Source organism: Nannospalax galili, unplaced genomic scaffold (assembly GCF_000622305.1).
Source record: "Nannospalax galili isolate Female #2095 unplaced genomic scaffold, S.galili_v1.0 scaffold132, whole genome shotgun sequence".
NCBI classification, from domain to species: domain Eukaryota; kingdom Metazoa; phylum Chordata; class Mammalia; order Rodentia; family Spalacidae; genus Nannospalax; species Nannospalax galili.
The window spans coordinates 4,075,250-4,098,207 of record NW_008332644.1 but is presented as its reverse complement, the minus strand read 5'-3'; positions in this window follow the sequence as shown (position 1 = coordinate 4,098,207).

Sequence of the window (22,958 nt, the reverse complement as noted above, 5' to 3'; positions counted from 1 at the left end):
ATGGGTCTATAGTTTTCTTTTTTGGTTGTGTCTTTACCCAGTTTGGTTATTAGAGTGATGCTGGCTTCATAGAAGGAATTTGGGGGTTCTCCTTCTGTTTCAATTGTTTTGAATAATTGAAGTAGTATTGATTGAAGGTCTTCTTTAAATGTCTGGCAGAATTCTTCTGTAAATCCATCTGGGCCTGGGCTTTTTTCAGTTGGGAGGCTTTGTATTAATGTTTCAATTTGCTTATATGTTATGGGCCTGTTTAAACTGTTGATCTCTTCTTGGTTTAACTTTTGTGGTTCCCATGATTTTAGATATTCACCCTTTTTTTTTTTTTTAGATTTTTCAAATTTAGTAGAGTATAGGTTTTTAAAATATTCCCTTATAATGGTCTGGAACTTTTGGGTGTCTATTGGGATGTTTCCCCTTTCTTCTCTGATTTTGTTGATTTGGATTTGTTCTTTCTCTCTTGGTTAACTGGTCTAGGGGTCTGTCTATCTTGTTTAGCTTTTCAAAGCACCAGCTCTTGGAGTCATTGATTCTTTGTATTGTTTTCTTTGTTTTTATTTCATTAATTTCTGCTCTGATTTTTGTTATTTCTTCTCTTCTGCCAGTTTGGCTTTCATTTGTTCTTACCTTTACAGTGTCTTTAGTTGCAGTGTTAGGTCATTTATGTGGGCTCTTTCTAATTTTTTAATGTAGGCACTTAGAACTATAAACTTCCTTCTTTGGATGACTTTTAAAGTGTCCCAGCAGTTGTGTTGTGTAGTATTGTTCTTTTCATTGAAATCCAGGAATTCTTTTATTTCTTTCTTAATTTCTCCTTTGACCCACTCATTTTTTAGGAGTGTGTTGTTTAATCACTGTGAGTTCGTGTAGTGACTAAAGCTTCAGTCCAGTGCTGATTTTCAGCTTTATTGCATTATGTTCTGATAGAATGAATGGAATTCTTTCAATTTTTTTGTTTTGTTGAGGTTTGTTTTGTTGCCCAGTCTGTGGTCAATTTTTGAAAAAGTTCCATGAGGTGCTGAGTAGAAAGCATATTCTTTGGTGCTTCGGTGGAATATTTGAAGGATGTGTGTAAGGTACATTTGATGTGTAGTATCATTTAATTCATAATTCTCTCTATTCTTTGTCCAGTTGACCTGTCTCATGGAGACAGAGGGGTATTGAGGTCCCTTACTATTACTGAGTTGTGGTTAATCTGTGTCTTAAAGTCCTATAGTGTTGTTTTTATGAATTTGGGTGCACCAGTGTTTGATGCATATATGTTAAGGATTATAAAATCTTCTTGGTTAATTGTTCCTTTCATCAGCATGAAATGACCCTCCTTATCTCTTATGATTAGTTTTAGTTTGAAGTCTATTTTGTCAGATATTAGAATTGCAACCCCTGCTTGTTTCTTAGTGCCATTTGCTTGGAATATTCTTTTCCATCTTTTCACCTTAAAGTAGTGCCTGTTCTTGAAGGTGAGATGACTTTCTTACAGACAGCAAAAAGATGGATTTCGTTTCTGAATCCATTCACTTAGCATGTCACTTTTGACTGTGGAGTTCAGTCCCTTGATATTTAGTTATTATTGAAAGATTTGGCTTGATTGCCATTATTTTGATTGCTGTTTGTGTTCTTTGTCTAATTTTGTGTTTCCCCAATTGCACCTTTATTTATTTTCTTTCATTGTCCCTGGGGTATAGTTGTTCCTTTCCCCTCTCTTTGTATTTTTTCAAGTATTCTTTGAAGGGCTGATTATACGGACATGTATTCTTTCAGACTTTTCATCATGGAAGATTTTTCTTTCCCCCTCAACTATAATAGACATTTTTTCTGGGTAAGGTATTCTGGGTCGGCATCTATTTACATATAGAACTGGAAATACATTGGTCCAGGCTCTTCTGGGTTTCATAGCTTGCATTTGTAAGTCAGCTGTAATTCTAATGGGCTTTCCTTTTTATGTGACCTGTTGTTTTTCTTTCTCTGCTTTCAGTATTTTTCCTTTGTCTGTACATTTAGTGTTTTTAGTCTGATATGCCATGGGAAGTGTCTTTTCTGATCCTATTTGGTGTTCTATGTGTTTCCTGTATTTGTATGGGGATGTCTTGCCTTAATTTTGGGAAATTCTCTTCTACAACCCTGTTTAAGATCTGGTCAATACCGTTAACCTGAAATTCTTCTCTTTCTTCTATGGCTATGAAACCTAGATTTGATCTTTTCATGGTGTCGCACATCTCTTGCATATTCCATTCCTGTGTTTTTAAAAATTTTTTGTAATCGTTGCTTGAATAGTCCATTTCCTCAACTTTATCCTCCAGTGTTGAGACACTGTTTTCCATTTCATTCATTCTAGTGGTGAGGATTTCCCCTGTTGTCTCAAGTTGGCTTACTGAGTTTTTCACTTTTTTCTTCATTTCTGCCTGAGTTTTCTTCAGTATTTCTATCTTGTTTATGAATTCATTCAGAAGTTTATCCTTATCTTCTTTTAGTTCTTTGTTTGTGTTTGTGTGTGTGTGTGTGTATGTATTCTTTAAATTCATTGAATTCCACCCCTACCCCATCTCTCCTCCTAGCTGGGGCACTGGCCCAGTTCTTGTCTTGGCATCCCAGACTTCTGGACTGACCTCTTGGCCCAAACTCCCACTGTTTCCTGATCCATTGCATCCAGACCCAACCAATTCCTCCTTCTAGTCCCCAGAAGCCCTTGGAGCCTCTTCCTGTCCCCATCTCCCTTTGCATCTCTGGGTGGCCCACCCCCATCTTCCTGCAGCCAGCATTTTTGCTGGGTAAGTTTGACAGTGCCCACTGCACCTTTACTGCCCCAGCCTCATTCACGCTCCCAACTCTCCCAAATCACCTCTCCTCCTAGCAGAGGCACTGGCCCATTTCTTCTTTTAGCACCCCAGACCTCTGGACTGACCACTTAGCTCAGACCCCTACTGCTTCCTGATCCTTTGAATCCAGACCTACCCAATTCCTCCCTCTAGTCCCTGGGAATGCTCAGAGTCTCTTCCCAAACCCACCTCCCTCTGCATCCCTGGGCAGTACAGCCCTCCCAGCTTCCTGAGGCCAGCAGCTTTCCTGGGCCCTGGTCCAAGGCTAACACAACCCCCAAATTCCTGAAGACAGCATCTTTCCTGGAGGGATCCAAACCTTAGGAGAAAGTCTGAGAGCATCTGATCTTCATCTGATTTGGGCTTCTGTGGGAACTCCTGGGCAGGAAGACAAAATCACTTTGGCTCCTCCAACATAAAATCAAAAGAGAGAACCTGAAGCCTAGACCAGCCAGGTTTTCATATCCAACAAGTAAACCACAAAGGAACACAAAGTTTACAAAAAGAAGCAGACCTAAACTCAACAAAGGAAGGCTTGAGTATAACACAAGAATCAGAAACTACAAAAGAAATCCACATATCAAAGTCACAGCAAAAAAATAATAACATGAAAAACTCAAATAATATATCCCCACCAAGTAACAACAGTACTTGGGAGGATTACACTGAGAATACCTAGAGATAACACAGGACAGGGAATTCAACAGAATAATTATAAATACAATAAAAGAATTCAGTGAATTTAAAGAACACACAAAGAAATCAAAAGACTGAAAGAAGATAGGGATAAACTTCTGAATAAATTCAGAAAAGAGTTAGAAATACTGAAGAATAATCAGGCTGAAATGAAGACTAAAGTGAAAACCTGAATAAGCCAATTATAAACAACAGGAGAAAACCTCACCAATAGGATGAATGAAATGGAAAACAGAATATCAAGACTGGAAGATAAAGTGGATGAATTACACCACTCAAGCAAAGATTATGAAGAATTTAAGAAAACACAAGAATGGAATATTCAGGAATTGTGTGACATGATAAAAAGATCAAACTTACGAATCATAGGCATACATGAAGGAGAAGAAAATCATGATAACGATATGGACCAGATCTTCAACAGGATTGTAGAAGAAAACTTCCCAAAATTAAAGAAAGATATACCCATACAAACACAAGAAACATATACAACACCAAATAGACAGGACCAGGAAAGAAACTCTCCATGGCACACCATAGTAAAAACACTAAACAAACAGAACAAAGAGAGACTACTGAAAGCTGCAAAAGGAAAACAACAAGTCAAATATAAAGGAAAACCCATCAGAATTACAGCTCACATATCAGTGCAAACTATGAAAGCCAAAAAACCCTGGACCAAAGTATTCTCAGTTCTAAATGGCCACAGATGTCAACCCAGATTACTTTACCCAGCCAAAATGTCTCTTATAGTCGAAGGAGAAAGAAAAATCTTCCATCACATAAATAGGCAGAAAGAATCCATGTCCACAAAAATCAGCTCTTCATAGAGTTACTGAAGCAATGCAAAAAGATGAATAAAGGAATGACTGTACCCAAGGGGTTACAGAAAGAAATTTCATGAAGGTATAACTGTGGAAATTCACAGTGACACCAAGAATGTGAACAGAAATAAAAATGACAAGAATCAGTACACATCTTTTATTAAAAACTTTAAATATCAATGGACCGAACTTCCCAGTCAAAAGACACAGATGAGTTAAATGGATTAAGAAATAAAACCCATCTTTTTGTTGTCTGCAAGAAACTCATCTCACTTTCAAGGACAGGCACTACCTTAAGGTGAAAGGATGGAAAAAAATATACCAAGTGAATGGTACTAAGAAAAAAGCAGGCGTTGCAATTCTAATATCTGACAAAATAGACTTCAAACTAAAACTAATCAGAAGAGATAAAGAGGGCCACTTCATTCCATTCAAAGGAACAATTGATCAAGAAGGTACTAAAATAATGAACATATATTCACCAAACTCTGGTGCACCCAACCTCATAAAAACAGTACGACAGGACTTTAAGACCCAGATTAACCCCAATTCATTAATATTTGGGGACTTCAATACCCCACTGTCTCCAGGACAGGTCAAAAGGAGAGAGAATTAACAGAGAGACATCTGAATTAAACAATACCATACATTAAATGAGGCTAACAGACATCTACCGAATATTCCACCCAAGCACCAAAGAATATTCTTTCTATTCAAAGCCCCATGGAACTTTCTCCAAATTAGACTACATACTGGGGCACAAAATAAAACCTCAACAAATACAAAAAGATTTAAATAATTCCATGGATTCTATCAGAGCACAGTGCAATAAAGATCAAAATCAACACCAGAAGAAACCTTAGTAACTACATGAACACATGGAGATTAAACAACACACTCTTGAATGATGAATGGGTCAAAAGAGAAATTAAGAAAGAAATAAAAGTATTCCTGTAACTAAATGAAAAGGATAATACAGCACAACAAAACCTCTGGGACAGCTTGAAAGCAATCCTTAGAGGGAAATTCAGAGCTCTAAGTGCCTTCATTAAAAAAATCAGGAAGAGCACAAATAAATGACTTAGCAACTCAACTTGCAACTCAAGACCCTTGAAAAGCAACAACAAATGAAACCAAAACTCAGCACAGAGAAAAAATAATAGAGTAAAAGTTAATTAAACAGAAACAAAGAACACAGTACAAAGAATCAATGAATCCAAAAGCTCATTCTTTGAAAAGATAAGATTGACAGAACACTAGCCCAGTTAACCAAGAGAAAGAAAGAGCACCTCCAAATCAACAGAATCAGAGATGAAAGGGGAAATACTACAACAAAAAGATCCAGATCATTATAAGGGAATACTTTAAAAACCTATATGCTACCAAATTTCAAAATCTAAAAGAAGTGGACAGGTATCTAAAACCATGGGAACCAACAAAACTAAATGAAGAAGAGAGCAAAAGCTTAAACAGTCCCATAACACATAAGGAAATTGAAACAGTAACACAAAACCTTCTAACTAAACAAAGCCCAGGACCAGATGAATTTACAGCAGAATTCTATCAGACATTTAAAGATCTATAGCCAATATTACTTAATTCATTCAAAAAGATATAAATGGAAGAACTTCCAAATTCCTTTTATGAAGCCAGCATCACTCAAATACCAAAGCCAGGTAAAGAAAGAATGAAAAAACTACAGACCCATATCCTTAATAAACATAGATGCAAAAATTCTATAAAAAAAATACTTGCAAGCCACATACAGACACACATCAAAAGATCATTCACCATGATCAAGTCAGCTTTATTCCAGAGATACAAGGATGGTTCAATATACGTAAGTCAGTAACATTATGAATCATATAAATGGACTCTAAGACAAGAACTACATTGTCATCTTAATAGATGCAGAATAGGATTTTGACAAAATTCACCATGTATTTATGTTCAAAGCCCTAAAGGGAATTGACTAGAGGGAACACACATCAACATAATTAAAGCTATATACAACAAACCTACAGCCAACATCATTCTAAATGGAGAAAAACTGGAAGCATTCCCATTAAAATCAGGAACCAGACAAGGCTGTCCACTATCTCTATTCCTTTTTAACATAGTGCTTGAAATTCTTCCAAAACAATAAGAAAAGTGAACAAAATTAAAGGAGCAATAATTGGAAAAGAAGAGATCAAATTATTCCTATTTCCAGATGATATGATAACATATCTGAGACACCAAAATTCCACCAGAAAACTCCTAGAAATGATTAACGTTTTCAATGAAGTGGCAGGTTACAAAATTAATCTACAAAAGTCTGTAGCCTTTCTATAAACCAATAAAAAACAATCAGAGAAAGAGTACACGGAAACATTCCCTTTCACAAAGCTGCAAAAATAAATAAATAAATAAATAAAAATAAAAAAACTATCTCAGACTAAAACTGACCAAAGACATTAAAGACCTCTACAATGAAAATTTAAATCTTTAAAGAAAGACATTGAGGAAGACATTAGAAGATGGAGAAGCCTCCCATGCTAATGGATTGGAAGAATTAATATTGTGAAAATGACCATCCTACCAAAAGCTATTTATAGAGTCAATGTAATGCTTATCAAAATCCCAATGACATTCTTTATAGAATTGGAAGAAACCATCCTAAGAGCCATATGAAATCGCAAAGACCTCGAATAGCCAAAGGAAGCCTGAACAGTAAAGCAATGCTGGGGTGATTACTATATAAGATTTTAAACTATGTTACAAAGCTGTAGTCATAAAAACAACATAATACTGGCATTAAAATAGACTCATTGATCAATTCCACAAAACTGAAGACACAAATATGAGTACATGCAATTTCAGCCACCTGATAAGTTGATGAAAGGGTCAAGAACATTCACTGGAGGAAAGACAGCATGTTCAGCAAATGGTGCTGGCAAAGCTGGATCTCCACCTGTAGAAGAATGAAAGTAAACCCCTATCTTTCACCTTGCACAAAAGTCAACTCCAAATGGATCAAAGACCTCAGTGTGAAACCTGAAACTCTGAAACTATTAGAAGAAAATATTGGCAATAATCTATAAGATATAGGTGTCGGAAAGGATTTTCTAAACTGGACATCAATTGCTCAGGAAACAAGGTCAAGAATCAACAAATGGGACCTCATTAAACTAAAAAGCTTCTGCACATCAAAAGAAGCCACCAAGGAAGTAAAGAGAAAACTCAAAGAATGGAAGAAAATCTTCACCAGCAACACATCAGACAGGGGTTTAACTTCAAGAATGTATAATGAACTCAAAAAACAAAAAATCAAGAAAAGAAGTAACCCAATTAAAAGATGAGCTAAGGAGCTGAAAAGAGAGTTCTCAAAAGAAAAATTAAAGATGACTAAGAAGCATCTTAAAAGGTGTTCAACACCATTAGTAATTAGGGAAATGCTAACTAAAACCACTTTAATATTTCATCTTACCCCAGTCAGGCTGGCTAAGTTCAAGAGAACAAATGATACCAAGTGCTGGAGAGGATGTAGGAAAAGGGGAACGCTCATCCCCTGCTGGTGGGATTGCTAACTTGTTCAACCCCTATGGAAAGCAGTTGTGGAGAACTCTTAAAAAACTAAAAATGAGCCTACCATTTGATCCAGTTATACCACTCCTTGGCATATACCCAAAGAACTCATCCTATTGCAGAGACACTTGTAAATCCATGTTTGTTGCTGCCTTTTTCACAATAGCTGAGAGATGGCAGCAGCCTAAGTGTCCCTCAACTGAAGAGTGGATAATGAAAACGTGGTTAATTTATACAATATAAATTTTACTCAGCTGTAAAGAAAGATGAAATCTGCAGGTAAATGGATGAAACCAGAAACTGTTATACTAAATGAAGTAACACAGACTCAGAGAAACAAACCACATATATTCTCCCTCATACATGCATCCTAGCACCTCCTTATAAGTGAGTATGTATCCAAACATAACTATAGGAACCAGGATAATGAAAAGGAACCAGGGAGTTAAAGGAAAAGAAAGAATCTGAAAGAGAAGAACAGTAGGAAACAGGTGCTAATAAGGGAGATATGAGTAAACATGGGGTTATTTTAAGGGGGTGGGGAGGAAGGGTTATACAAGGAACCTTGGGGATAAAGGGAAAGAAGGAACTCAAGAGAGGTGGGACCTTAGGAGAAGGGTATTAAGGGAGAAATGGGAAAATGGGGCATTTTAAATGGGGAAACCATGGTGGAAGGGTTAGACAGTGAAAGAGATAAATAATGCCTAGTTGGTTTTTAAAAAACCAGAGGGAACCATATGAGTCCAACCACCTACTGACAAATTATTCATACAACTAGCTCTAGGAACATATGTCTACTCAAGGTTTATCTGGGAACCTTTGGTTTTTGCCCAAGTTTTATCTACATAGCACATGGTAATTAAGAGTACCCGACAGATGGAACTAACCTTCTTGGATGTTTAACAATCATACTTTGAGGCCTATACTAATTTGGTCAGAGGGACTTAAAGGACAGTTTTTGCTCCTTGCCCACCTAGGTCTACTAAGTTCCGGGGGACTTTGGAGCATCTCTCAAAATGTCCTGTTCCTGTGGTGAGTCACTTGTCCCTTTGATCAAGGACCCATGGAGACCCCAGCAGATGGACTTGAACCAGTGTCCAGTCTACAAAGAGGAGGGTTAACACAGAGGAAACATTTCCTTCATGTTTCCAAGTGAAGCCAGCTGCAGTCAAGCGGGATCTTTGACTTATCTTCACATAGGTGGAACTGGTAGAGGAAAGGAACCAGGGGCTCATCTGAAGCCCATGTGACCTCTGAGGAACATATCCTCAAATGACCTTTAGAGTAAAAATAAATTGGTTTATCTGGGCCAACTTTATGGTCTTAAACACCCAAGAGGAAAGTATAAACAAAGATTAAAGGGATCAATAAAATTCTTTAAGAATCCATGTGTACAGCTACAGGCTACATTACAAGAAACAATGCCATACAGGAGACACCTTTCATTGAGTTGTTGGCCAGGATGGCCCAAGAGACTCCCAGACAGCAACCCAGCATAGAACTGAGAACATGATCAGCAGTCCCCAATCTTATCTAAAGGAATATTGGCAACTGCTTGCTGCTAGATGAGGAAGAGCTGATCTTCCTAAAACAAGGAATTCTGGATAGGCTGACTAGAATCAGTGGATGGACAAGAACTTGGGAATGGCTGGGGGCACTGATAACACAGTGGACAGTAACAGGGATGACAGAGTATATGGGCTGGGGGGGGTCATGGGAAGGTGTCACTTGGGATGTGGGTATATAGATAAATAAGATTGTTTGCGATGTTCTATATGAAATACACAAAAAAATCAATCAATTAAAAAATGAATATTTGAAGAAGCAGCATAAAAATTTGCTTCATGTTAATTAGTAGATGTGAAAAACATTACCATTGGAATCTACCTGATGACTTCATATCCATGCTCAGGTGCCAAGGATCTCAGAAAATACCAGACTGTGACTAGTAATAGGGATGCATGTGCAAACATCTGTTAGTTGCATTAAAAAATGAGTTTTTCTTTTTTTCTTTTCTTTTTTTTTTTTTTTTTTTTTTTTTTGGTCTTTCTGTGACAGGGTCTCCCTGCAGCCCCAGCTGGCCTGGAACTCACTATGTAAACAAGGCAGGCCTCAAATTCACAGAGATCTGCCTGCCTCTGCCTCCCAAGTACTGGGAGTACAGGAATGCACCACCACTCACAGCTCAAAAATGAACAGTATATTTTAAAATGAAATGGATATCTTTTTTAAAGGTGAAAACCTCTTTCAATTTTATGTCTTACAGGGTTTATACTGAGTACAATATTGTATAACTGTATTAATTCAACTGTAAACCTAAAAATTTACAACCAATTTTGAAAGAGATTCATCTTAGCTCTGGAAATTGTTATTGAATATGTAAATGCTGTTTTCATGAAACGCTTCTTCTAATTATGTGGTTATTAAATAAATAATTTTTAAAAATTCATTGCATTCCTTGATCATGTTCATGATTGTTCTTTTAAATTCTGTGTCCTGGGAGATCTCTAGGGGTTTCTCTTTGTAAAACTCTTCTACAGGACTAGTGGAGTTTGGTAGGGACATAGCTTTTTGGCTTTCCATTTTATTATTCTTTTGTTTTGATTTTGGTATGTGAATCTCTTTTGTTGTTTGTGATTCTGATATGAGAATTATGTTGAAGTATGCTTCTGTTTGTATTATTGGTGTACCTTGGTCCTTTTCTTATTGGTTATGTAAAGCTTGTGGGTCTAGGTTTCAGCTTCTCTCACATTTTATTTTTGAGGGACCTGATGGCTTCAAATCAGCTACTCAGGAGCGCCCACAGAAGCCCATGTCAGGTTCCATTCAGGTACAGTCAGGCTTTCTTCTAAGGTTTGGACCCCTACTAGCAGGAACTCAGAGCAAATTCTGGGGAAGTTCCCTGGGGGCAGGGAGGGACAGTTTTGGGACTATCGATTGGTCTGCTGAGTTCTCAGCCCCTAGGCCAGAGGGAGGCCAGAACAGGAACTCTCTGGCAGTCTGCTGAGATCACAGTACACAGATGGGGGTCCGAACCCGCCCTCTCAGTCTGTGCTAGGATCTCAGCCATATCCTACCAAAGCCAGGTCTGCTCCTTGGCCTTGGGAGGAGCATCACACAATCCTAGTTAGGGGGTTGGGTACAGTGCAATTAGGGGAAGCTCACCACCACATGGAGACAAGATCCTGGTGCTTTCAGGCAGTCCCCTGAGTTCTCAGCCCCTATGCCAGAGGGAGGCTGGAACAGGCACTCTCTGGTGGTCTGCTAAGATCACAGTACACAGATGGAGGTCTGAACCCACCCTCTCAGACTGTCTGCTAAGATCTCAGCCTTATCCTACCAAAGCTAGGTCTGCCCCTTGGCCTTGGGAGGGGCCTCATCCAACAATTAGGGGAAGCTCACCCCATGTGGAGGCAAGATCCCAGCACTCTCAGGCAGTCCCCCTGAGTTCTCAGCCCCATGCCAGAGGGAGGCCAGAAAAGGCACTCTCTGGTGGTCTGCTGAGATCATAGCTGCTACCAGAAATAAAAATCTTTTTGTTGTCTACAGCTGGGGCTACAGGGAGACCCTGTCTCAAAAAGATTAAAAAAAAAAAAACTAGGCAAAGACAGAACCAAAAAAAAGAAAGCTATAGGCCCATATCTTTAATTAACAGAGATGCAAAAAGTCTCAATGAAATACTTGTAAGTAACATACAGAAACACATCAAATAGATCATTCAACATGATCAAGTTGGCTTTATTCCAGACATGCAGGGATGGTTTAATATAAGCACATGAATAAATGCAGTAAATCACATAAAGGAACTTAAAGACAAAAACCACATAGTCATCTCAATGGATGCAGAAAAGGACTTTGAAAATAGTGAAGATATGTTCATGAGTTCTTGTTTTAAACACACACACACACACACACACACACACACACACACACACAAAGGAGTCCTAGAAGGAATTGGACTGGATGGAATATATTGCAACATAAATAAGGTTACATACAACAAACCCACAAACAGCCTGATTCTAAAAGGTAAAAAACTTGAAGCATGGCTATCAAAATCAAGAATCAGACAAGGTTGTCCACTATCCACACTCCATTTCAATATAGTGCTTAATACTCTAGCTAAAGCAAAACACAAGAGATGGAAATTAAAGGGATATGAATTGACAAAGAATAGGTCAAATTATCATTATTTGAAGATGATATGATGTTGTACATAAGAAATTCAAAAAAGGCTATCAGAAAATTTCTAAGTGATCAATATTTTCAGCAAAGTAGCAGGATACAAAACTAATTTATACAAATAAACAAACTTCCTATATTCCAAAAACAAGCAATCAGAGTAAGGGTTCATGGAAACATTCCAATTCACAACAGCCTCAAAAATATTGAATAAATAGGAATTAATCTAACCAAAGATGATAGAGGCATCTATAATAAAAACATTGAATCTTTGAAGAAAAAAATAGAAGATACAAGCACATGGAAAGATCATACTTCCCTATGGGTTGGTAAAATTAATGTGAAAATGATCGTCATACCAAAAGACTTATAGATTCAATGCAATGCAATCCCAACCAAAGTCTCCATGACATACCTCACAGAAATAGAAAAAAAAAAGGAATTAAAAAAGCCCTGCAAAGTGAAAGCAATCATGAGCACAAATAATAATGCTGGGGGAATTACCATATCAAGTCTCAAATTATATTACAAAGCTATCATCATAAAAGCTGCATGGTCCTAGGACAAAAAAAGACATGCAGATAGATCAATGGAACAACATTGAAGATAAAAATATGAGTGCATGAAATTTCAGCCACCTAGTATTTGACAAAGGTGCCAAGAATACATGCTGTAGGAAAGACGGAATCTTCAACAAATGGTGCTTTAAAATTCTGGATCTCCACATATAGAATAAAATTAGACTGATATCTATCACCCTGCATAAAAGTCAACCCCAAATGGATCAAAGATCTCAATGTGAACACTCACTGAAACTTTTAACAGAAAACATAGATAGAGGTACAGGAAAGAACTTTCTAAATTGGACATCAGTTGCTCAGGAATTAATGTAAAGAATTAGAAATTGGACCTCATTAAACTAAAAAGTTTTGTATAGCAAAGGTAACAATCAATTGAGTGAAGAGGAAGCCTATAGAGTGGAAGAAAATCTTCACCAGCTATACATAAGATTCATATACAAAATATGCAAAGAACTAAAAAAAAGGAATCAAGAAAACAAATAATTCAATTAAAAAATGGCCCATGGACCTGAACAGAGTTCTCAAAGGAAGAAATAAAATTGGCGAAGAAACACTTTAAAAAGTGTTCAGTATTCTTAGAAATTAGGGACATGCAAATCAAAACCACTTTAAAATTTCTTCTTACCTTAGAGTGACTAAGATCAAGAGAATAAATGACAGTAAATGCTGGTGAGGTGCAGGAAAACAGGAACCCTCATTCACTGCTTGTAGAATTGAAAAATGGTGCAACTACTATGGAAATCTGTGGGGAAAAATCTTAGAAAAGTTAAAATAAATCTACCATATGATCTAAATATACCATTCCTTGGCATATACCCAAAGGACCCACCCTACATCAGAGATACTTGCACAGCCACGTTTGTTGCTGCTCTTTTCACAGTTTCTAAGAAATAGAAACAATTTAAATGTTCGTTAACTGATGAATGGATAATGAAAATGTGGGTTTTTTTTTTTAATTTCCTTTTTTACACCCACTTCCCAGATAGCACCCTCCCATAGCCTCCCCCACCCCACTAGAGTCCTTATACTCGGATATCCCTGCTACTGTCTGCTGTGTTGTTGGCACCCCAGCCATTCCCCACTGCTTGCCCTTCTGGTGAATCTAGTCAGCCTATCTAGAGGTCTTTGTTTTAGGAGGGTCAGCTGTTCCTCATCTGGCAGCAATCAGTTGTCAATATTCCTTTGGATAAGATTGGGGTCTGATGTTCATTTTCCCAGTTCTATGCTGGGTTACTATCTAGGAATCCCTTTGGCCACCCTGGCCAACAACTCAAAAGAAGGTATCGCCTGTCCAGTATTAGTGCGTGATATGAAGCCTTTAGCTATACATATGGACTCTTATGAAATTATATTGGCCCCTTTAATCTTTGGTTATAATTTCCTTTTGGGTATTTAAGGCCATACAGTTGGTCCAGGTAAACTGATTTATTTTTACTCTTAAGGTCATTTGAGGAGCTATTCATCAGGGGTCACATGGGCTTGGGAGGAGCCCCTGGCTCCTTTCTTTTACCAGTTCCACCATGTGAAGATAAGTCAAAGGTCCTGCTGAACCGTGGTTGGCTTCACTTGGAAACAAGGAGGAAATGATTCCTCTGTGTTGACCCTCCTCTTTGTAGACTGGACACTGGTTCAAGTCTATCTGGTGGGGTCTCCTCAGCCTCCTTGATCAAGAGGACAGGTGACCCACCACCATTATAGGACATTTTGAGAGATGCTTATAGTCCCCTGGAACTAGTCGAACTAGGAGGGCAAGGAGCAAAAAGTGTCCTTTATGTCCCTCTGACCAAATTTTTATAGGCCTCAAAATATATCTGCTAAATTTATGCGGAAAAGAAAAATGAAATCATGAAATGTGCAGGTGCATGGATACAACTAGAAGCAGTTTTACTAAGTGAAGTAACACAGATTCAGAAAAACGAATGATGTATGTTCTTGCTTATTTTCAGACTTAGCACTAACTTCTTATATGTGAGTATATATCCTGATATAACCTCAGAAGCCAGGAAAATGGAAAAGAAACATGGGATAAAGGGGAAGGGAGAGGGATAGCAGGAGACAGGTGTTACTAAGGGGGAAATGGAGAAAATGGAGATACTTGAACAGAAGAAGGAGGGATGGTTATTTATGGAAGGGAAAAGAAAAATAAATAACATGTAGGTGGTTTGAAAAACCAGAGACAAGTGTATTAGTTTAAAAAATCTATAGTACACATTATGTAGCTAGATGATAGATGATGATAGATTGCAGGAGAGGAGGTGCCAGGCTTAAGCACAGGCTGCACTACAGAACACAGCTTCTGTTTTGAGAGCGCAGGCCACGCTTCAGCAAAATAGCCAACCTACAATCTGCCTGGATGAGGGTATCTACCAGGAAGTGACACACCAACTTATGGGACACTGGGGGCAGGGGGAGAAATGTATAAGGCTTGCACTTCCCAGCAATAACCGAGTCTACAGCACCTCGCCTAGTGCCTTCTCTCACCGACTCCCGGTGTCTATGTGTTGACTCCGTGCCTCTCACCCCCACCTCGGCCAGAACCCTCGTTCCCTGCAGTCCCTCGTGGGCTGGACCCGCGAGGAAACCTGTGACAATAGAAGATGATAGATGATAGATAGATGATAGATAGATAGATAGATAGATAGATAGATAGATAGATAGATGATAGATAGATGGATGGATGGATGGATGGATGGATGGATGGATGGATGGATGGATGGATAGGTAGGTAGATAGATAGATAATGGATGAATGGATGGTAGGTAGATAGATAGATAGATAGATAGATAGATAGATAGATAGATAGATAGATAGCTTTATAGTAAATGTGTATAGCTGAAGATTATGTAACAAAAAACACAGTGCCAAGCAGGAGAAAATTCCTTTTGTGTTGTTTGTCACAATACTCCAAGAGATTTCTAAAATAACACAGGCTATTACCACAGCCTTTGAATGCCTCCTAAAACATGAAGGCCTCACAGAATTTGAAGATAAGACCCTATTGCTGAAGACAGGACATACTCCAGACATAGGACTTGGAGCAATTGAGCTGGAACTGACCTGGAAACCTCCTACCTCAGGAATAGCTCTCATGGTATCAGAGGATACTATGAAAGCTGCCAAGGGAAGATAACCAATCAGTTACCCCACACAGATGTAAACCCTAATAAACACAGCAATGACTGGCTCAGGAAAAAATCTTGATGCAACAGTATTACTCTTATGGGTAATCAAAAGCTGTCTAATTGGACAAAAGTTATGCTCAATTAAAGGGAACTCATGTGTGGCACTAACAACATAGCCAAGTACACGTGGCCAGAGAGGTCATAGCTCCTAGAGAAAAACTTATTTCCCTAGACCAACATAATTTCCTACTGTACTCTAAATATGTATCCTTATACTTAAAGACAAGTATAAATCTCATCTCTCATCAAAAAATTCAACAGATGTAGATTATTACAGTTCTACAACTGGTCAAATGCAGAGACAATGTGTCTGCGAGATGCTCACCCCAAAATGACACATCTACAAGGCAACTTCTATGCCTAAATCTCTGGGAACAGAGCAGAACACAGCACAGAAAGAATATTAATGTATCTCTCAACTCTCACCAGTGAGGCTTCCTCATTCAACAGATGCTGATTAACCTTGGAAGTCACAGCTGGCCAAAGTGTAGAGAATAAGTGCTTGCAGAGTACTTGTGCCTTGGTAGGACATCTATATCAAACCTCTGCCACCCAGAGTTCAGGGACCATTGGGGAAGAGGGGGTGGAAAGACTGTAAAAGCCAGAGGTAATGTATAAGCACAAGGAAACAGCTTTACGGATGGCTGGGAAGTTGCATATATGAACTTCCAGCAATGATGACAGCATTGCACAGTAAGCTCAAACCAGAAAAAAATCCACCATAGAAGTGGAGAAATGGTTAAGAAGCTTCAACCTTAACTGAGGAACTATTGGCAACCAATCACTAATAGTATAAGGACAGTTTTTTTTCTTTAAGGGAGTGATGCTAAATAGTTTGTCCATGCTCTAGTGGTTGGACCCCTTGGACACCAAGGGGACTCTAATGGATAGACTCACACTGAAGGACATTTGGAGGCACAAACATGGCTTGATGAGCCTTAATATACATTACTGAATACATGAATTCCAGTGGGGGAGAGATATATGGGGTGCAGCTAGGGGAGAGGTTCTAAACTGGAAAACAAAAGGAGTACAAACAAATGCATCTCTTTGTTATTCTCTCTGTGGAAGCTTGATTGAAAAATGTACCCTCCAGGCTCAGGTATTTGAATACTATGTCCCCAGTTGTTGATACTGTTTGGGAGCTCATGAACTCTTTAAGAGGTTCAATCTTACAGGAGGAAGTGTGTCACTGGGGGCAGGCATTGAGAGTTTATATAGCCTTGCCGCATTTCCAGTTTGCTCTCTCTCTTTTTGTGTTTGGGATTCAAGATGTTAGCTCACAGCTTCCTACTCTTGCTGCCGTGCCGTCTGCTTGTTGACATGCCTCAACATCATGATGCTCTTATTCATCTAGAACCATACGCCTCAAACAATTTCTTTCTTCCATAAATTGCTTTTGACCATGATTTTATCATAGCAACAAAAAAGTAATATATTCTCCCTATCTTTTTTTCTTCTTCTTTTTCTCATCCTCTGCTCATATATTGTCTCCATCAGAAAATCAGCCTACAAACATATTTTGCCACACATTAGTAGCTTTTGGAAGGCCTATCTGACTCAGTGGTGATTTTTGCCTTTACTCAGAATTTGGTATCATATTTTTGTGTTTCACCACTGCCCTGGATAGAGTAATTCAGTAAATCATTTCAAAGTTCAAGTGGACTGATGCTTCAGACTGCCTTGCATATAAAGCATGCTGACTCATAACCACAGTTGCACAGAGGCTGACCTCTAAGATGAAGTACTGTTTCTCCACTTAGACGCTAGACAACTGATGTCAGCTTCCATGAGGTCTGAGGTTAACGAAAGACTTTCTAAGAAATAAATATAATTCTAAACTGCTTGACTTAAAGCAACAAAGTTTGGAAATTCCTATTATTTTGTTTTATGAGCAAAAAAAAATGGAAATTGGGAAATAAAGTGACCTGTAGTATACTATGAAGACACAGTAAGAAGTACTGCAAGTAGCTGAAAAGAATTTTCTCCTTCGGTTTTCCAAAGTCGAGTAGATTCTTTCCCAAATTATCTGTTTCTCCGTGTGTTTCTCTGTCTCTGTCTCATCTTGTGTGTGCATGTATGTGTGTTTGTGTGTGTGTGTATGTCTGTGCTTGTTCATGTAATCACCTGTAAAAGCCACAGGTTGATGTCAGGATATCTTTCTCAATTGTTTCTCTACGTTATTTTTCTTAGGCAAGGTCTGTCACTGAAACTGGGGCTCACCACTTTCAAATAGGCAAGCTGACCATCAAACCGTCTGGGGTCCTTCTGTCTCTGCCCTCCCAACTCTGGGGTGCATACTGCTTTGCCTGATTTTTATATGAGTTCTGAAGATGCCGACTTGGGTCCTTATGCTTGCACAGGAAGCACTTTACCCACGGAGACATCTCCAAAGTCCATGAACTAGCTATTTCAAGACACAAATATCATTTAGAAAAATATTTTTCTTTCTAGTCCCTCCTTAACCACTAATTTATATATTACTCTGGTTTTCCTTAGTGCCACTTACTGAATATGTAATAATAAACTCTCTCTGAAACCACTATTTCAAGACACACCTTCCTCAATATTGGAATTTGTCAAATAAATCATCCTATTTAAACTTCTTGGTATATATAGTGCTGTGAAGACACTGTAAATGTTATAAAAGCTGAAATTCTACTTTGAAACATCAGCATATTTGGGGAATGGATTTAAGGTAAAGAATAAGTCCTAAGGGGACAGTCAATCTCCTCGTTGGTTTATTGACTCTTCAGAACCATTTTACAAATATTTTGTTAAAATAATAGTCTTCTCCTTCCCCACTTTGGGAGGAAGGTCAGCCCATGCTTTTTTCGCTTAGTTAAACTCATATCATAGGATGGGTTCATTCTTTGTCTCATCGCCAAAACCCTGGCTTTCTGCATAAATATAAATCAGTGTTGAAGAATGAGACTGTCTGAAACCCAGCTTCTCACACCAGAGTCAAGGTCATTATGTGAAGCCAGTCTCTTCCCCCATTCCTACTTGTTTCTGTCTAGGAAAGGATAGCCTGTGGGCTGAATCCAGCCTGTATACAGCCTGAGAACTAAGAATGGCTTTTAAATTTGTTAAACCACATTAAATAAATACCAAAAGAATTATATATAACACTAAATGTGTGCCATACAATCTGAAAATATTTACCATCTGGCTCATCACAGAACAAGTATGCCTATCCCTGATCTAGGAAAGTAGACATCACTGTTTTCGGAGCCTTATGAACTTTCTAAACATAGTTGAAAACTATCCATCTTTGTTCAGTTAAATTATGGTAGAAATAATTCATGAAAGTTGTTCCCCATTAGAAATTGTGACATATTTTGTGTATTATCTTAGCTTGATTTTGCCCAGATGTAGATAATGAGACAAAGATTCAAGTTCAAGAGGTTTAATTTGGAAGATAATCCCAGGAGACACTGATAACTGAAGAGAGACAGGTTGGGAAAGCAGTCAGTAAGTGGTGCATTATCAAGTAAAATTCCTAAGCTAAGTAAATGCAGTTTAAATCTGAAGGCAAAGTTCAGCTAGTATAAGGCAGACATTTCCAGGATTCTAAGAAGACATACAACACCTAGGAATGGTATGTCAGAGTCTCCAGGGAATAAACTGAAGAGAGATATTTAACAGCTATCAGAAGAGGTAAGTGATACCCAAATATTCCTAGCTTTAATAGCAAATTGGAAGGCTACAACACAGGAGGAAAAAATTGAGTCCACTCCAGCTGTCTTGGCTCAGTTTGGGAAATTTCTATTCCCAGGGAGAAAGAACATCAACTCCAGACGCAGGGAGACACAGCTCAAGATAGGCTCAGAAAAATCTGCATGATACTTTCAATAGCAAACATTTTAAACAGTAGAAAAAGAGAGATCATCCAGACACGTAGCATGCAGCAGCACTTGCAGGAGGCCCCTGGCGATCACTTGGCACTCAACTCAAATAGCTGGGAGATACCATTTCAAAAAGACCCCTGCTCAGTTGATAGTTTGGCAGCCCAAAGCCTCCACGAACCAGGCACTCCAGAAACTCATAACAAACAACACGGGACCAAATGCCTAATCTGGGCCAGCAGAATACTGAATGACTTCAGGAAAAGATCTTTGAACCAGTAATCAGCAAGGTCGAAATTTGACTGAATCTAGAACCTTCCGGGAAGTGAAACAGAGGTTCCAAGCAGGACCTGACAATGAAAGAATTGAACTGGATTCCTGAAGGAACTTCCAGAGGTGTAACCAGCATTTGAGACTCTACCTGTGAAGGACTGCCAACTGATCAGAACACATCCCTCACCTGATATGCCAAAGATAGGCCGGGAGGTGAGAACAGGGCTGTCCTGGCATGAGACAGAGTTCTGGTAGTCCATAAAGTCCAAGAGAGCATGATAGAGCTCTCCTTTGATACCCAATGCCAATTTAGCAGGAAACTCTATCCTGCTTTGTTTTCTTGCCTCTATTCAGTCTTTTTTCCTTTTCCTCTCACAAAGAATATAGCCTGACCAGGTTTATGGGATCTCTGTGTCTCAGCCTCATAATTTACCTCTCTCTTTTCAATCTTCAGGAAAAACTGCTTTACCCACCTCCTTGTACTGGAAAGTACACACCCAAGCATAGATCTTGTGAGCTCCCCGCAGCCACACAAAATGGCAAGGGATCCCGCCTCATGGTGTTTTCCACTCAGGCACCCCCTAGTCCCTCCGCCTTGTGCAACTTGGAAGGAGTGGTTGGTTGGGAGAGGCTCCCAGCCCCTCCTTTCTTACAGAGTTAACAGATTTGTATGTGATGATCCTAAGGAAATGGGTGCAACCAAGGTTGACATTCGGAGGACAGTTTTATGCCACAAGAATACAGTTTTATACCACAGGAAAGATCAAATGTAAAAAATAAAAATTAAAAACATAAGGACCTAGAAGGAGAAGAATTTCATTCTAAAGGCATAGAAAACAGATTCAATAAAGTTGGAGCATAAAATATCCCAGGAAAATAAGTATCAATTCAAATACAGGAAGCATTCTAAACACCAAACAACTAGACCTGAAAGGAAACCCCTCACATCATAACTAAATCACTAAAAAGTGACAAGAAACACCAAGTCATGTATAAAGGTCAGTCTGGGAGAATAACAGCAGTTTTCTGAACAGAAAATTTTAAAACCAGGAAATCTTGGAATGATGTGTTTCAACTTCTTAAGGACACCAACTGCCAACCCAGATTACAGTACCCAGTGAAACTGTTAAAAGAGACCAAGCCCCAACTCTTAGTCATAATCTGAGGTAAGGCACTTACCAATATAGTTCAGCCCCAACTCCACTTCACTAGTGAAGGTTATGAAGATTGCCTATACTTTAGGCCCACCGAGCAGCCATCTGAAGTAGGTTGTGCACTATGACTTCAGCCTCAACTCCAAACAGTTATTGGAGGTTAGGGAGCCTATAGATACTTTGACTCTAACTCCAAATAGTAGCTTCCACCTGAGGCAGACAGCAAGCTAAAATTCCCAGCCTCAATTCCTGATGACCATCTGAAGTTGAGAGTATAGTGAGACTTCAGCACTGTGCCCAGGTCACCCTACAAGTTCAGAGAATTAGCCAGTTCTCAAGGTCAAGTAAGCCAGCCTCACAGATCTTCACCCAGCTCTTACTACCCTCTACAGCTCTTCCTTATTTATATAATACCCAAAGTTAATGCAAAAGGCCAACTCAGCCATCACTTTTCTTGGATCTCTCTTTGTTTTCCCTTTGTCTTTCTGTTATTCATACCTTTTAACCTTTTTTTTGTATCTCTCCCAAAGAATATAGGTTATACCAGCACAGATTCTCTGTGACTCAACCTCCTGAGAGACAATACTCTTCTTTATTATCTGGGTGCATACACTTACCATTCTCTTTTCAGTCTATCTTTAATCAAAACACCTACATCTCCTCCCATGCCATTTTTATAAACAGACTTTTTAAACATTTTATTTATTCTTTATTATTTTATGTTTATCAGTGAATTGTCTGCATGTATGTAAGTGTACCCATGTCATGCAATGCCTATGGAGATCAGAAGAAAGTGTCCAATTCACCTGGAGCTGGAGTTACTGACGGTTGCTAGCTGCCATGTGCGTGCTACAAATAGAACCCGGGCCCTCTTCAAGAGCAGCCAGTGCTCTTAGTTGCTCAGCCATCTCTCCAGCCCCAATATAAATAGCATTTTTATTTTTTGAAAGTTTCATACATTTGTATAATGTATATTCATCATACCAGTCCAACATTACCTTCCTCTGACTCCTATTACCCATACCTCCTCTCCCTCCCAACTTCATAATCTCTTTCTCTTTGTTATTAATAACTCCTAGAGTCTAATTAGTGCTGCCCATATGCACATGGGTGTGTGGCCATCCACTGGTGTCTGAGCGACCTACAACTGGACATGTCCCTAAAGGACTCTCCTTTCAGAAGCCATCAACTCCAGTAGCTTTGTAAGTGGGGACTGGGCCTCAGAGTTCCCTTTTAAATTTACATTGGATTTTTGACTGATCTAATCTTTTTTATAATTTAAAAGATTTTATTAGGGAAAAGCACATAGCTCATTGGTGGAGATCTTTCCTCACATATGCAAGGCTCTGGACTCAAAACAAATTTAATAATTCCAATTGTTTTTTTCAAATGACTTTGAATCAGTAAGAAATGGTTCTTATTTGTTGAGTAGTACCCTGAGGGTCTGTGAAAAATTCCTGTTATGATACTCATAGAGTCCCTGTGTGTGATGATCATGCTAGAAACACCTGCTGTGTGATTCTGCTGGGAATTCAGATTTGTAACTGAGAGAGAGTACACTTAGCAAGGGAAGCAGAAATTTTCTGCTGCTGAAGTCTAGAATGAAACAGAACTTGTAGCCTTTGTGTTTCAGAGCTGATCAAGTGGAAATGTCAATGGGGAAATCCATGTCAACTTTAATTCCCACCATGTCTAAGTAGCATAAAAGCTCAGAATACAGTGACAGAACTGAGCTATGGAGAAGTCATAGTCAAATGAGGATTGTGCATATCATTGTTTTTGTTGTCATTGCTGCTATTTTATTTGGGGGGCTTCTATCATTCATCATTCATATATAT